The sequence below is a fragment of the Aethalodelphis obliquidens genome, unplaced genomic scaffold (assembly GCF_003676395.1).
Source record: "Aethalodelphis obliquidens isolate GAN/ISIS:26980383/991018 unplaced genomic scaffold, ASM367639v1 scaffold1, whole genome shotgun sequence".
NCBI classification, from domain to species: domain Eukaryota; kingdom Metazoa; phylum Chordata; class Mammalia; order Artiodactyla; family Delphinidae; genus Aethalodelphis; species Aethalodelphis obliquidens.
Window position 1 is genome coordinate 84,129,292 of NW_020837945.1, and position 8,368 is coordinate 84,137,659.

An 8,368-nucleotide genomic window follows, 5' to 3' on the forward strand; every position below is an offset into this window, starting at 1 on the left:
TTGAAGCTTAATTCACTAGACAACATTCCATAACCTGCCAGAAATGGGATGATAACTGCTCCCAATAAGTAATTATTTAAAACCTCTCCACCCCACTTACTCATGTAAACTTGTTAAGACACCATTATGTAAGAGGGGATGATTATCTGAATTCATCCCCTACGGACACCAAACTTGGGAGTCAGGTGGTGGTAGTCATCCATTCCAGATACCTATCTGTTGTGGGAATGAATTTCGGTTCACAAACAGCTGTGCAGGAAATATCACATTTCTCCATTTTCCCTAAGTCAACTGAAATCTGACTCTGAGCCCCCATCCTGCAGAACAGGCAGAGAATTCACTCACTGTCTTGACTGGCTCTTGCCACAGAACTGTGCTGAGATTTTGGGGAGATACGGATCACTCTGGTCACTGATCAATGGCTCACCCTGGCTTCTGCTGCCAGGCCTATGTCTCATCAGCATGGCCTGAGGGCTTAGCTGCTTCTGGACCATGCCTGGGAAAGGAGAATCCTGGGAGAGCCAGGGTCTGTCCTTAGGAGCACTATAGGCCTTCCTCTCCGAGGCCCTGCCTCATCCTGTGGCTCTGCTGTTAAGTGATGCAGCTGGTCCCTGGTGCTCCAGAGAATCCGCTGACTTCTGTCCCCTGTCCAGTCTCCCAGAATCTCGGCTCTCTCTCTTTTCTGATTTTAAAAATGCTTTCCTCTCTCCTCTTCCCCTCTTGGACACCCATGATTATGTCATTTATGGACTTAGGTTTCTCAAAAGATCAGAAGAGCCTCTGATTTCATATGTACATGCTTTCAGTTCTGTCAAAATTCCTAAGGTGAGAAATTACAAAGGACCTTCCTTCCTGCTTGAGACTGAAAGAAGAGAAAAAACAGGAAGACTGGGTAAATTAGAATTAAAAAAAATTATCCTGACACAGGTCTATACCAGTCCCTCAAAGACATTTTTATCTTGGGATTTTTGTGAAGACAATAAAGGCATTTATGTTTGATTAAAATCTACTTTGGGGACTTCCCTGGTGACCCCGTGGTTAAGAATCCGACTGCTAATTAATGCAGGGGACACGGGTTCAGTCCCTGGTCCAGGAAGACCCCACAGGCCTCAGGGCAACTAAGCATGTGCACCACAACCACTGAGCCTGCGCTCTAGAGTCCGCGTCCCACAACTACTGAGCCCGCACACCTAGAGCCAGTGCTCCACAACAAGAGAAGCCACCGCAATGAGAAGCTCGCACGCTGCAATGAAGAGTAGCCCCCACTCGCAGCAACTAGAGAAAGACTGCACCCAGCAACGAAGACCCAGCGCAGCCAAAAAAAAAAAAAAAAAAACTACTTTGGGATGAAAACTCTATACGCTTTACTATAAACTACACTAAAGATAAATATATGATTCTGATATAAATTTCCAGTGCCTGCCTCCTGGAACTGGGAAGAACTTGTAGCCCAGGTTTAGGTCTGATCTGTGTTCCTTTGTGGCATTTCCTCTCCTACTTTGGTTCACGGGGGCATTTCAAACTTCATACTTTAGAAAGAGACATTCTCTACTAGCTGTCTAAGCGGAACACAGATTCCCAAACCATTTTCCCTGTAATATCATTAAACATTCCTCCTGTTCTACATATGCATCATGTATGATAATATAAATATTATCATCCTGTTTTTGATTCATGAATTTAACATTTTATCTTTTTTCTTTGAAGGTACTAATCATAGTTTTTTGCAATTTATTTGTGCCCTGCAGGATTCTCTAGCATATATATATATGTTTTATATATATATATGTATTTCCAAATAGATAATCATATTTTTAGGTTTGTGTATCTTAAGTTTGTATTTCAGGTATATTAAATAAAGATCCATGTATAGATTGATTTTAAGGCATTTAACTAGATAACTTGAAGGTGAAAATCATTTTAAAAGGAGAATAATATGCTGTTTTCCCAGAGTGAACTTATTAGTTCACTAATAAAAACCAGTTTATGCAAATGATGTGCTCCTGAGATGTGTGATGCACAATTTTATAAATTATGTCATATTTTTAAAGTATTAAGATATGTTGATAAAATTCTTCTAGGAAACCCTTTTTGACAGTGGAGAGTTGATCGATAATTTATCTCTTTTCAGCATGATGAGGTGGTGAATAACAGAGGCTCAGAAATTGGACTCTATGGTTTTGAATCCTGCCTTCACACCTTTTGTGTGATGTTGAACAAATTACTTAACCTCTCAGACTCTCCATAAAATGAGGATAATAATATCTACTTCACAGGGTTGTTGCAGGGACAGAATGAAAAAAATACATGTAAATCACTTAGAACGATGCCTGACACATATTTAGTAAATGCTAGCTACTATTTCTATTTTAACGATAGAATGAGGCACACCACTGTAAACTATCATGGTGTGTAATCCATCCCACCAGTTATTTATGGATGTTACTTATTCTTTTGTTAAAAAGTATTGCATATGATGTCTATGACATATTTGCTTCTTATAATAATGAAACTTCAGAAAATTCACTGTGTGTTATCAAATGTGATTGTCTCGAACAATTACTGAGTATGATCTCAATCATCAGAATGAAAAAACGTTACCGTGGAATCACATGGGACTCTGAGACTCTCTGATACACATGCACCCCTTACAACACCTACACAGTGACATACATTCAAAAGGTACTGCTTGCCTCAATGTTTGCATGCAAGAACAAACAAGAAATGTGTGTCTCTGAAATAAAATGTTAAATTTCATGCCAATATAGGTATTTATTGTTTGTGGGAACATCATTTAATAGATAGGTATTAACACTTTTACAATTGGTTACTTAGGATACTGTATTTTAACTCAGCATCAGTCAGTTTTTCTGAAATGTGATATATTTTCTTCCTCCTTTAATATTTGTGCTAATAACAATGGTACCTAACATTCATTGACCAATTACTACATGCCTGTGCTTTCTTTGTATTAACTTGGAACAGCCTGATGAGCTGGATACTCATTATTTCCATTTTATAGGTAAGGCACAGAAGTTTGAATAGCTTGACTAAGTTAATAGCTAGTGCGTGGTGGAGCCTAGATTTGGACCAGTAATCTCTAGCATCAACTCAGTTTAACCATTGTACCATACTATACACTAAGTTATATATTAGTGTGTTAAATGTATAATGTTCTACAAAATGCCTGACAGGGGTTTGCATTTGCCATTGGTTGATTTTAAATCAAGTGAAAATTAGAAGTGTGAATCTGAGACTATGTTAAAGTGAACTTTATAACATTTAAAAAATAAATTTACTTATTTTATTTTTATTTTTGGCTGCGTTGGGTCTTCATTGCTGCGCGCGGGCTTTCTCTAGTTGTGGCGAGTGAGGGCTACTCTTCGTTGCAGTGAGCTTCTCACTGCGGTGGCTTCTCTTGTTGCGGAGCACGGGCTCTAGGCACACGGGCTTCAGTAGTTGTGGCTCACGGGCTCTAGAGCGCAGGCTCAGTAGTTGTGGTGCGTGGGCTTAGTTGCTCCGTGGCATGTGGGATCTTCCCGGACCAGGGCTCGAAGCCACGTCCCCTGCATTGGCAGGCGGATTCTTAACCACTGCGCCACAAGTGAAGCCCCTATAACATTTTTGTAAAATATTTTATATAGAAATATACCTTATCCAGTTAACATAGATTTTGTTTTTTTAAGCTCTAAGTTGGTTCTTTAAAGTGAATTTTTAAAAAGCCCTTTTTTAAAGAAAAGAAAACAGGTATAATGAAGCTCACTTTGACAAGAAATATGTTGACTGAGACTGTGAAAATAATAAAAATGGTACCTTACATTTGTCTAAAGTTTTATTTTTTAAATGTTTATAGGTGTTGAATTCGCTATTACAGGAGGAGCAATTCTTTACTTTGCAAAAAAGATCCAGCATTTTCTGAGAATTACATTATCACATTCACTTGACTAATGAACTCCTTAAAGCTTTATAAATATTATCCACTGTCCTCTGGCAGCAGCAGCAGCAAAAAAAAAAAAAAAAAAAAAGTCACTGAGTTACTGGCCTCAGGAATGCTGGTCTGATAGGGGAACGTTTACTCTCTTGTTAATTTGAAGACCATTTTAAAAATAGTGATGTGGAAGTTACCTATTAGTTAATACAGGAATCAACCTTATCCTTTGCTTCATTCATTAGAACTCCATTTGGTGGAAAACTTTGTCCTGTGAAGCTTGAGCTCTGATGAAAAGTCTCCAAGGCACTTACTTTCATATCTCAAGTCATCTGGGTAAAGTTTGAAGTGCGGTTTGGTATTAGATTAGTGGTAAAAATATCCCTTATCTGCAAGCTTGTATGCTGTTTGCATTCCCATTATAATTGTCCTTGTCAGAGGTCTGTTCCTACCCTTTCTAGAGTAGCCCCACAGACATGTGGGAACTCAAGACAGTCCCTAAATCCTTCCTCTGTTCTTCTCTTTCTCCCTTTCCCTCTCCCTCCGTCCCTTTCTTCCTTTTCACCAGCGCTTTCCACTCATTGTTTTTTATCCTTCCTACAGGGCCACACAAAATAAATCCACTCCGTCCTCGGACTTATTGTCCTACAACTAACTGGAGGCAATTATCATCTTTATTCACATCCCTCCAACTAAGATTGAAGAATCACTCTATATTAAAGGGTATGGGATCCTTCAAGCTTTCTTTAGAAACTAGTATTAGCCAATGTTTATTGAGCACCTACTATGTGCCAGGCAGGATACCTACACCATTTCTAATCCTTACAACCTTGCTAGATGAATTAATGATAGCCAGTACTCACACAGCCTTTACCATCAACTCATCTAAGATATGGTAAACACAAGTAAAGCTCTTATAATAGTGGTTGACACACAGTAACATTCAATTAACTGTTTTTATATCTTCTTGTACTTCTGCAAGCATCTGGAGAATTTTTAACTCCATCACGGTATTCCACATTTATCCTTTTTTTTTTTTTTTTTTTTAAATTTCAACGTAATAGAATTAACCTGAGGAAAACTTTTGACTCCTTTTATTAGTTTACTATTTCTCCTGGCTTTGTATTAAACCACTTATTTTGGTCCTTAAAGTCACTCAAAAGAATGATAAAAGATCAAGGATGGAGGCCTGCAGTTTTGAAAAACTTCAGTTTATTCTGGGCCAGGCCTTCCTTGCACAGTTCTCTGAGGTCTGTTTCTTCTGTGGAAGAAACACTATCCTGCACAGGGGGAATGGCACCTGAAAGTGGAGTTTCAGCTCTAACAGAAGAAAACTAAAAACTAAAAACTAAAAACTAAAAACTAAAAACTAAAAACATCGCTCTGGCGATGTATTAAAATTCATCCTGAAAAAAAACCCTGCCATTTTTCGCAGCTCAGTTACAGGGAAGGAGAAAGAGCAGACAGCTGTGGCGATCAGGGGTGGGGTGGCTGGGTCAGCTGCCACTCCAGCCCGGGAACAGGTACCGGTCGGCATGTGCTGTTTGGGGAGCACCACTTAGGGAACGGGCATTAGAATTCTACCGCTGGCCGTGTTGGGTACTGCATTTTAGCTCAGCATTGCTTTCTGACCTCCACATCAGCTGGGATTTTTGGCCAGTTCTCTTGGGATCACACTTCTTTGAACTGGGAAGGACTTGTGGAACTAGTCTAGGTGGTTAGAGAAGCCTCAGCAGTGGGACAGCTGTGCCTGCTGATCTGGGATGCTCCCCCTTTGGGGAAGGAAGTGCTCTGGAGTATAGAGTGCTCGGTCCGATTAGGGAACGTGAGAAGAAGCCTGTGGGAAGGAGATCTGGGATTTTATTTCTGTGTGCTACACCCAATCTCAAGAGGTACTGGGAGCTGTTCTTGCCCTGAAGATGACTGTATCAGCTCCCCAACTCCTTCTTTTCTATTTTTCCATGTATAACTTCAGCCTGACTCAGAGAGGGTTAAGCTGCCTTCCAAAGCACACAAGGCCACTCCTATTCACAAAATGTCAAGGCCAGAAGCAGAGCTGAAAATATATTCCGTGTAGGTTTTAGTAAAATATATTTACATGGTTCACTGTCACTTCCATGGGTAATGTTGCTGCTAGCCATTCCAGTGTAGGAAATGGAATGGCTTCAAAGAACATTCCTACCAACCTCCGTGCTGACTCACATGTCATTCTCCACCCAATAGTGCAGGGCCAACTGGGTCATTACACATCAGAAGGACTGAGGGCTTTAAGAGGGACATCGCCAAAAGACAGAGTTTCCAGAATATTAAATAGCTTACAAACTCATGCCCACAAAAAAAAAGTGATCACATTCTTATCATGAGATGTGTATGTTCCACAGAGACCAGTACCAGTGGCAGCATGTCGTGGAGGAAAAAGAAGGTTTAAAATATTAGGAGCCAGAAGCTAGTCTATGAAAAAATTTTCTGAATCTGATAAATCATAAATAGAAAAAAATCTGATAATAGAGCTTTTCTCAAATTTGACAGCATCCTAAATATTGACATGACATTATCAAATATGAGTTGTGAAGCTAAAATAAGTTCTGCAGGGATTTCGCTGGTGGTCCAGTGGTCAAGACTCCCAATGCAGGGGGCCCAGCTTCGATCCCTGGTCAGGGAACTAGATCCCACAGGCCGCAACGAAGATCTCGCACGCGGCCAGGAAGATCCTGCATGCCGCAGCTGAGACACGGTGCAGCCAAATAAATAAATAAACGTTAAAAAAAAAAGTTCTGCAATATATCAATAGTAAGAGCAAAAAGCTTCTAATACTGAATTATCTTTTTATTTTCTTTATAGGAAATCTTACAAAATAATTGTCAAATGAAGATGTGATGAAAGACTATACAGCCAAAAATGTTCTAAACAAGTAAATATTATAGAGGGGTGCCAGGCAGTTAATCAACAAAAATACTGTTGCTTTTTGGATCTTGTGATTTTGTGACATATCAACTTTTCAAAATTTGTAATTGCTTGTAATTTATTTTTTCATTCCAAATAAATATTTATTTCCATACCAGCTTTTTCTGTCTTTACTGATCTTTTGGTTACATGTCCACAATCTGACAACAGATACTGTGTCCTGCTTCCGATTTTTGAGTGATACTCTGTTTGGCCCAGATCATAGTCAATAAATGTTAATCTAGTGAATAAAAGCATAGATCATTGCAATCTGGAGGGTTAGGTGGACCCGAAAGAGAGTGGACTAATCTTGGGTTTGGAGGATGGATAGAATTTGAAGAGTTGAGCGGGGTAGTGGCATTAGCAAAGATGTAAAGATAGGAAGACCATGGAAAGATCAGAGAATAACAAATAGTTAGGATTAAGCTCAAAAAACTTGTAACTCTGTGAGGTGATGGAGATGTTAACTAACCTTATTGTGGTAATCATTTTGCAATACGTGCTTATATAAAATCACTATGTTATGCATTTTAAACCTACGCAGTGTTGTCAATTATATCTCAGTAAAGCTGGGGGGAAAAAGATTGGCTCAACTGAAAGGCTTGTGTTGAATAAGGGGTGAGCAAAAAGGACGGAAGTTTTAGGCTACATTAAGGTAGAAGGATCTAGAATGTCAGACTAAGGGAATTTAATTGTACTGTACAGTCAAGGGACAGTGTATTGGACATCTGTTGCCTCTGCTTACAGATAAGCTCATCCCCTCATCTTGTAATAGCACCTTTATTTTCTAAGGAACCACGCTTTTCCCACTCTGACTCTATGTAGGTTGGATGGGTTGACATCACCCCAGGCTCTAGGGATGGGTCCAGGACCCAGGTCTTGCATATCAGAGTCTGTGTTAGGACTTCTGCTGGACTATTGAGAAAGAGTCCTCTCTTTCTGCTAATGATGCTACATTTCTTCAGTATAAGTCTGCAGGTAGTGGTAGCTGTTTTGTCACCCTTAGGAAGAGTGTGCCTGAGGGTGAAGCCAACCCACAGCCAAGATGAAGGGAGAGAGACTCTCAGTGATGTCACTTGATACCTAGACACTTGGGCAGCCATGCTTGAAGGCAGATACCCTTGGCCTTTTCAGTAAGGTGTGAACCAATACGTTTCTTTTTTAATTTGTCAGTAGGAACTGGGTTCTTTTATCTGCAACAGGAAGACTTCTGATTACTACAGGCAATAGAAGTTTGTGAGCAGGGTTCTATGAAGATTAATCGAATGGCAAACAAGGTAGAGAAATCAAGATGCTGGTAGTGGAAATAGGAAGGAAAGAAAAGTACAGAGGAAGAATTCAGAGGGCTTGTTGACTCGAACAGGAAGAGGAAGCAAAAATGACTGGAATTTGGAGACTAAGTGAATGATGGAACCACTGAATCAGCAAGTATACCATGTTCCCCCCTACTCCCTCAGGAGTAAGTACATTTATTCTTCGGCTTTCAGTTTGAGGTGA

At 39.9% G+C, this 8,368-nt stretch overlaps 1 long non-coding RNA gene across 2 annotated transcripts in view; it reads left to right on the plus strand.

Annotated features, from left to right (window-relative positions):
* LOC113622641 (uncharacterized) overlaps nt 1-6,989 on the plus strand; it is a 33,651-nt gene extending 26,662 nt beyond the window's left edge. Inside the window, exon 3 of one of the 2 annotated variants that reach the window (XR_003433602.1) lies at nt 6,770-6,989. This is a non-coding gene — a long non-coding RNA (uncharacterized LOC113622641). Of the gene's footprint in view, nt 1-2,131; nt 3,314-6,769 lie in introns of those variants that run through there. The other variant, XR_003433601.1, reaches the window with a different exon arrangement.
* The last annotated feature ends 1,379 nt before the right edge of the window (nt 6,990-8,368 follow it).